The sequence below is a fragment of the Suricata suricatta genome, chromosome 4, assembly GCF_006229205.1.
Source record: "Suricata suricatta isolate VVHF042 chromosome 4, meerkat_22Aug2017_6uvM2_HiC, whole genome shotgun sequence".
Taxonomy (NCBI): domain Eukaryota; kingdom Metazoa; phylum Chordata; class Mammalia; order Carnivora; family Herpestidae; genus Suricata; species Suricata suricatta.
Genome location: NC_043703.1, coordinates 81,324,065 through 81,331,586, shown reverse-complemented (window position 1 = coordinate 81,331,586; position 7,522 = coordinate 81,324,065). Strand labels below are relative to the sequence as shown.

The 7,522-nt window shown below is 38.4% G+C and overlaps 1 long non-coding RNA gene across 1 annotated transcript; it reads right to left on the bottom strand.

Annotated features, from left to right (window-relative positions):
- Positions 1 to 4,492: 4,492 nt before the first annotated feature.
- LOC115289122 lies at positions 4,493 to 6,095 on the bottom strand. The gene is made up of 2 exons (XR_003907393.1): positions 6,060 to 6,095; positions 4,493 to 4,794 (listed from the first exon to the last, which is right to left on the bottom strand). It is a non-coding gene; the product is annotated as an uncharacterized LOC115289122 (long non-coding RNA).
- Between the last annotated feature and the right edge of the window lie 1,427 nt (positions 6,096 to 7,522).

The following is a 7,522-nucleotide window of genomic DNA, read 5'->3' as shown; positions in this document are numbered from 1 at the left end:
ACATGGAAAAAGCCTAAATGCCCATCACCTGATGAGTGGATTAAGAAGATGTGGTATATATTCACAATGGAGTACTACATGGCAATGAGAAAGAATGAAATATGGCCATTTGTAGGAAAGTGGATGGACCTCAAAGGTGTCATGCTAAGCGAAATAAGTCAGGTGGAGAAGGACAGATACCATATATTTACACTCATATGTCTAACAAGAGAACAGGAGAAACCTATAGGAGGACCAGGGGGAGAGGAAGAGGGAAAGAGAGTTTCGAAGAGAGAGGGACTCAAAACTTGAGAGACTATTGAATCCTGAAAATGACGTGAGGGTTGAAGGGGTGGTGGTGATGGAGGAGGGCACTTGTGGGGAAGAAAACTGGGTGTTGTATGGAAACTAATTTGACAATAAACTACTTAAAAAATTAAAAAATAATATATAAAGAATTCATATGCTCTTTGTAATTGTCTAATTCACACTATAGGAAATAAACAGTCCAAATTAAAAAATAAACAGAACCTCCAAAGAGGACACAGGTACATGAAAAGGTGTTCAACATCACGAATCATTAGGGAAGTGTAATTCAAAACCACAGCAAGATACCTTGCACCTGTAAAAACGCCATCCAAAAGACGGATAACACATGCTGGTGAGGAAGTAGAGAAAAGCAAACCATTGTGCACCTTTGGTGGGAGTCTAAATTGGTGCAGACACTATAAAACACAGAACAAAGGTTTTTCAAAAAATTAAAAATAAAACTACCTTATGATTTGGACTTGTACTTCTGATTTTTTATCTAACAGAAGAAAAACTGAAAACATTAGCTCAAAAAAATATCTGTACCCCTTGGTCATTGCAACATTATTAAAATAGCCAAGACATGGAAGCAACTTATGTGTTCATTGAAGGATAAGTGGATTAAAAAAATGTGGAATCTATATGTCTATACATAATGTGTTATCTTTATATCTATCTAAAATGAATATTATTCAGCAATTTAAAAGGAAATCTTGGACACCTGGGCGGCTCAGTTGGTTAAGTGTCCATCTCTTGATCTTACCTCAGATCTTAATCTCGTGAGGTCAAGCCCAATGTTGGTTCCACACTGGCTTTGAAGTTTACTTAAATAAAAATAAAAAAATAAAAATAAATCTTGCCATGTGCAACAACATGGATGGAGATCAAGGGCACTAATGTAAGTGAAATAAGTCAAGGAAAGACAAATACCACATGATTTTACTTATATGGGAATCTAAAAACAAACAAACCAAACTCATAAATACATAGATAGTTGCCAGAGATGGGGGATGGGAGGGTGGGCAAAATATGTGAAGAGGGTCAAAGAGTACAGAGTTCCTGTTATAAAATAAGTGAGTCATGGGGATATAAAGTACAGCATTTTGACTATAGTTAATACTACTGTATTGCATAGTTGAAAGTTTCTAAAATCATAAATCTTAAAAATATCATCATACTTAAAGAAATGTTGTAAGTATGGTGATGGCTGTTAACCAGACTAATTGATCATTTTGCAATGTGCACAGATATCAAATCATTATGTTGTACACCTGAAACAAAAACAATGTTATATATCAATTAGATATCAATTTACAAAAAAAAAGTAAGTCCAACAGGGTGGGCCCTAATCTAATGAGACAATAGTCCTTAAAAAAGAAGAAACTTGGCCATGGAGACACGCACAAAGGGAAGACAAAGTAGGAAGACTTAAGGAGAAGCTGGCCATTCACAGGCCAAGGAGATCCTTGCCCCCTCGTCCATGGGATGAGCCACCCTTACTGATCACTCAAGTTTGGGCTCCTAGCTCCAGAACACGGAGACAGTAAACCTCTGCTGTGGAAGCCATCAGTCCTTAGTCCTTTGTTATGGCAGCCATAGCAAGATAATGCATATACATTTCAGAATCTGAGTGTCCCAACCATCTTTTTTTCCTGCACAGTTGTTTTCTGGAAGGTTGAAATAGAGCACCTTCAGAAATCCTGTCCACACTTGTTCCCTGCCCTGTTGGGAATGACCCATATGGCTGTGGTGACCTGTGCAAGCCCATCCTCTCTACCCTACTGTGGCTCCAATCTACACCTGACTGCTCAGAGACCACCTGCAGAGGCAGCACCTAGAGTCAGACTGCAAAGATCTTGAGCTGGCAGGTCATGGGTCATGGGGGTCTCAGGGGTCACCACAGCCCTTGCAGAGGCAGTCTTTCAAAAGAGAGGTGAAGGCAGAGAGAAGCAGAGCCAGGAGAGTGTTGTTTATGAGACATGAACCAGTGTATTTTAGAGCTTTTCTGTTTAGTAACACTTGAGACGCTGCCCTTCCTCCCCTGGTTCTGTGGGTTCCATCTGTTATTCACTTACTTCTGATTTTTCCACAAGGACTGTCAGTCCTAGATCTTGGAGAACAATACAAGTTTTCTGCCTTTTCTGTGCATTCCTCAGCATTTTAGTGAAGAGAAGGGAGAGGCCGCACCAGGGACTGCTTCTCAGGGGCCATTAAAACATTTTATGTTTATTTATTCAATTTTTGAGAGAGAGAGAGACAGAGACAGAGACAGAGAGAGATAGAGAGAGAGAGAGCAAACTGGGAAAGAGCAGCGAGAGAGGAAGAAAGAAATCTCAAGGAGGCTTCGTGCTTTCAGCACAGAACCTGACATGGGGCTTGAACCCATGAACTGTGAGATCATGGCCTGAGCCAAAACCAAGAGTCAGACGCTTAACTGACTGATCCACCTAGGTGCCCCTCAGGAGTCATTTTAAACCAAGTGCCAGCAAAGCTTTTTAACTAAAAACCGCACAATTACCTTTCCTCTTCTATTTTGCAATGATTAGTGAGGATTTAAAAAACTTTCCTGTTCTCTCATAGGTCTCTATTTAAAATGTATTATGTATTGTGAATGGCTAAAATAATAGCCCTAATCAGATAATAGCATCTTACCCGCAGAGAAGCATGCTGAAGATTAGTGTATCAAGAACGTGTTCATGTGTGCGTATACAGATAATGTTACAGATATCCACTCTGGTTTCATTGTAACAAATTCTCTTTCCTTTATCACTTCATCCATCTGCCTCCAAACATGATTAAAATATAAGATAAAGTCCTTGTCCTCAAATGAGTCACCCCTTTGTTGGGATTTTTTTAGGGCAGTGGGGAGAGGAGAAAATCAAGTAATTAGAATGATGTCTTATGTGTTATAATAAAGATATATATATATAAAGATACTTAAAGCCTTTAAGTTGTTCAGAAGGCCTTTCCAGGAATATAACCCTTTGGCTGTGTCTTGAAGAAAGAGAATATTGTCAATTGTTTCAAATGGTGAGCCTGATGGCAAGGTCACAGGGCCTGACCAGGAGACTTGATAACAGCAGACGTGCATGGAATGGCCGAGATGGATTTGAAGGCTCCTTCCAGACCTAAAATCTTGTGGTCCCATGCTCCAAACTATGCTGATGGAACCATGAAGATTGGTTGTCACTAAGTTTTAAATAATAACATTGCCATTGGTTAAGGGAGAGCAATTGTGTTCTACATAAATAGGGCAAATGACCCTATCTCTGACCCACGGCTCAGACAAGCTGACAGCAGAACTTTGTGGGCGAATGAAATATTTTGTCTGTCAGGTTTTCCTAACTAGAGGATAGCCAGGTACTTTGAGGGATGTATTCTGTACTCTCTGTTATGCTCTTCTGCACCTCCATTTGTGACTCAAGACCATATAATCCTCCAGACAGAGGCAGGTTCTCTGATCTCTCCCTGTGGCATAAACAGTGCCAGCCCATGCCAAGACTTTCCACCCAGCCTGTGACTTTCCCAGCTCCTGTGGGTCACAAACAGCCATGCAGCAGATGTCAGGCCTCCTCATCTGCTCAGCGGATAGCTTCTCTTTGTGGCTTCTTTTTATGACCTGGCAAGGCCTGAGATCACAAGAGAATGCAGTCCTCGTATGTGTAGGAATTCTGGCTCTGAGGTTCAATGATGCTTCAGAGATTTCCATTCATTTTTTCAAGTCCCCTTGGGGCAGGGCTGAGTCTTCTGTTGGCTTTAACACAATCTAAAGTCATGTGGTCAAGTTAGTTTCCCCTGCTGTTTCTCTGCCAAAATATTAACACTTTGCTATGGTGGTGGTGGTGGTGAACTATGGGTAGGTTAACTGTTGCAGAGAAATAGGTAGATAAGAATAGGGAGAATTATTTCTCTGCCAATCTTCCCCAGCTTGTGTTTTGTAGACTCAGAAAAGGCTGAAGAGAGTGGAATAGTAGGGTTTAGTTTCCTAAATGTTCAGAGAAGAGCTAACAGGCCCAAAGCTAATTTTGTTCTGAAGGAAACAGGACTCAGGAGGAGCTGGTGGCTCTTGAAGGCAGGTTCTTACCTTACAATTATAAAGCATCCCAGTGAGAAATAGAGAAGGAGTTGGCAGAGAAGTGACATAAAAAAAAAAAAAGCTGGGCATAATCGATCCTCAAGTATAGCTCCAAAATGGACAGAGGTGTCGTCATCAAGGATAAAGATAATAAACGTGTGATCTTTTAAAATTCAGGCTTGATGATGTTACTCCTCAAAGTCCCATCCTTGTGGAAAACAGTCCCTAAGTAGTTCATTGGTATGTAAGATGCTGTTGAACACCATTTCCTTTTCCCTGTCTCCATCCTCCAGCCTATGTGTTAGATGTGTGAGGGGAGTCCCTAAACGTGACACTTACAAAACTTTTTCCCAGTCTATAGCATCCTTTGTTCTTTGGATGGTATGATGCCTGCTCTTCTTATTAGATTTTTTTCTTCCATCTGTTCCATGCTTGTATCAGGAAATCAAATTTTAAAGGAATAAAGAGAATATAAAAGTGCCCATTAGATTTCTTCATGTAGACAATTGATAATAATTATAAATAATTTCACTTATATTTTGCTAGATTCCTATTTTCTACTAACAAATGCTATCATTGTATTAAATAAAATTTTTGGGTATAAATACATATAATGTATATAATTTATATACCCACTTATGCATGCATATATGTGTAATTATATATGTTATATGTATATATAAAATTGTAGAAATATATTCTTACAATTTTCTGTTTATTCCAGCAAATACAACATTTTGAGCATCTTTCCATAATCATACACAAAGCTTTTTGTCATTTATTTATTATTATTATTTTTTCATTTTAGAGAGAGAGAGTGGAAGGGGAAGGAGCAGAGGAAGGAAGAGGAAGAATCTCAAGCAATCTCCATTCAGTGTGGAGCTCCATGCGGGGCTTGATGTCATGATCTTGGGATTGTGACCTGAGTGGAAATCAAGAGGTGGCTATTCAACCAACTGAGCCACCAAGGTGCCCCTATTTGACAACTCTATAATATCTGTATGCCTTATTTAACCAACCCCCTTTAAATGTCATTTAGAGGTTTTGAATGTATCCATACATAAACAAAAACATATTTGCATGTATATTTTGTGCAAATATAAGTTTTTTAGTATTTATTTATCCAACATCTATTTATTAAGCATTTATTGATAGAATCTGCTTAAAGCTTGCCTGTGTCGTGAAGCCTAAAATTCCTACTTGCTAAACTAAGGCAGAATCACTCCTACCTGTCTCTCATCTCCCTGTTTGTACTTTTTTGTGTCTTTCCATCCTTTGGGACTGTGGGTGTTATAATGGTAACAATGTTACCATTATGCCAATTTCCCAAAAATACAATAAAGGTAAATCTTGAGATTATAAATTACAAAACTGAGTACTTCCCTAACAAACTCTATCGTGTATTTCAAGCTTTTCAAAGAGAGGGATCTTAATGAGGTAGAATGGATTATGTAAAACCACGCCTCTTTAGCCACCTTTCCTTCCAAGCTTTCCTACATGACAAATACAGATTAAGGAATGTTGCAGATAGAGATTATATTGATTTCAACAAAACACTTGAGGTTTTTAAGAAAGCAAAAAACAAAATTAACATGCTTATAGTTATAAAGAAAAAATATTTTCAATGATTGTATCAATAGGTAAATTTATAACTGATTAAATAACTAGGTCTAAAGAGTAATAAATCAATACCAACCTCAGGGAGATACTGTATAGGGCTCTGGCTCCATCCTGCACTGAGTGAAGTAGCAAATGTCTTCCCGAAGGCTCATGCAGCAGGTCAACACCAGAAGTATACAAATGCTGAGTACTTAACGCTTTTCATAGGCGAGCTTCCATTTGTTTAGCCTGTGGTCCTGAGATATACTAATATAACATGAATGAACTGGTTAGATTATAGATCTTCTCCATTTTAACTTCCATATATTTGTATTTCTATTTTTTTTGCCTGAATTGATTAGACAAAACTAGGTCATCATGATTCAGATATTTCAATACTAAAAAAAACGTCTATCATAGCCTGATGTTTTCTCCTGTATTGCTTTCATCATTAAAAATAAAGTATAATGAGATTTAAATTGATATGGAGTTGTAAGAAATAATACAGAAAGAAGAAACTGTTTGCACAGTGTCCCCCAATGGTGGCATCTTGCATAACTGTAGTATAATATCATTGTCAGGAAATTTATATTGATAGAAGCAATCAACCTTATTCAGATTTCACCATTTTTCACATGCATTCATGCGTATGTGCATGTGCAGGTGTGTGTATGAGTGTAGCTCTATGCAATTTTATCACATCTGTAGGTTCATATGGCTTCCATCACAGATAACATCCAGAACTGCTCCTTACAAGGATCCCTTCCTTGTGCCAGGTCTTATGGTGATAACTCCTCCCTGTTCCCACCACTTAGTCTCTGGCAGTTACTAATTTGTTTACATCTCTCTAACCTTGTCATTTCAGGAACACTGTATAAAATACTTAAAAAAGTATTTTTAATGTTTTATTTAGTTTTGAGAGAGAGTGTGTGAGCAGTGGAGGATCAGAGAGAGAGGGAGACACAGCATCATAAGACAGGCTCCAGGCTCTGAGCTGTCAGCCCAGAGCCCAACACAGGGCTTGAACCCACGAGCCGTGAGATCATGACTAGAGCCGAAGTCGGACACTTAACCAACTGAGCCACCCTGGCGCTCCTAAAATACCTCTGAGGCTGGCATTTTCCACTCAGCATAATTTCCTTGACATACAACCATGTGATTTCTTGTTATCAATAAGTTGTTCCCTCCTTTTATTGCAAAAGTTGTGGATATACACAATTTGCTCAACCATTCACCCAATGACAGCTATTTGGGTTCTTTCCAATATTTAGCAATTACTAATAAAGTGGACATGAACACTCATATATGGATTTTTTTGGGTGAATCTAAAATTTCATTTCTTTGGGTTAAATGCCAAAGAGAACAATCACTGGGTCAGATGGTAAGTGCATGTATATCTTATAGAAAGTACTCTTCTCTTTTCCAGAGTGGCTTTATTATTTTACTGGCTAGCAGTGTATGAAAGAATTGATTTCTCTGTATTCTCACTAGTATTTGTTGGAGTTATTTTTACTTTAGCTGTTCTAATAGTTGTATAGTAATAGCTCATTGCGGTTTTAA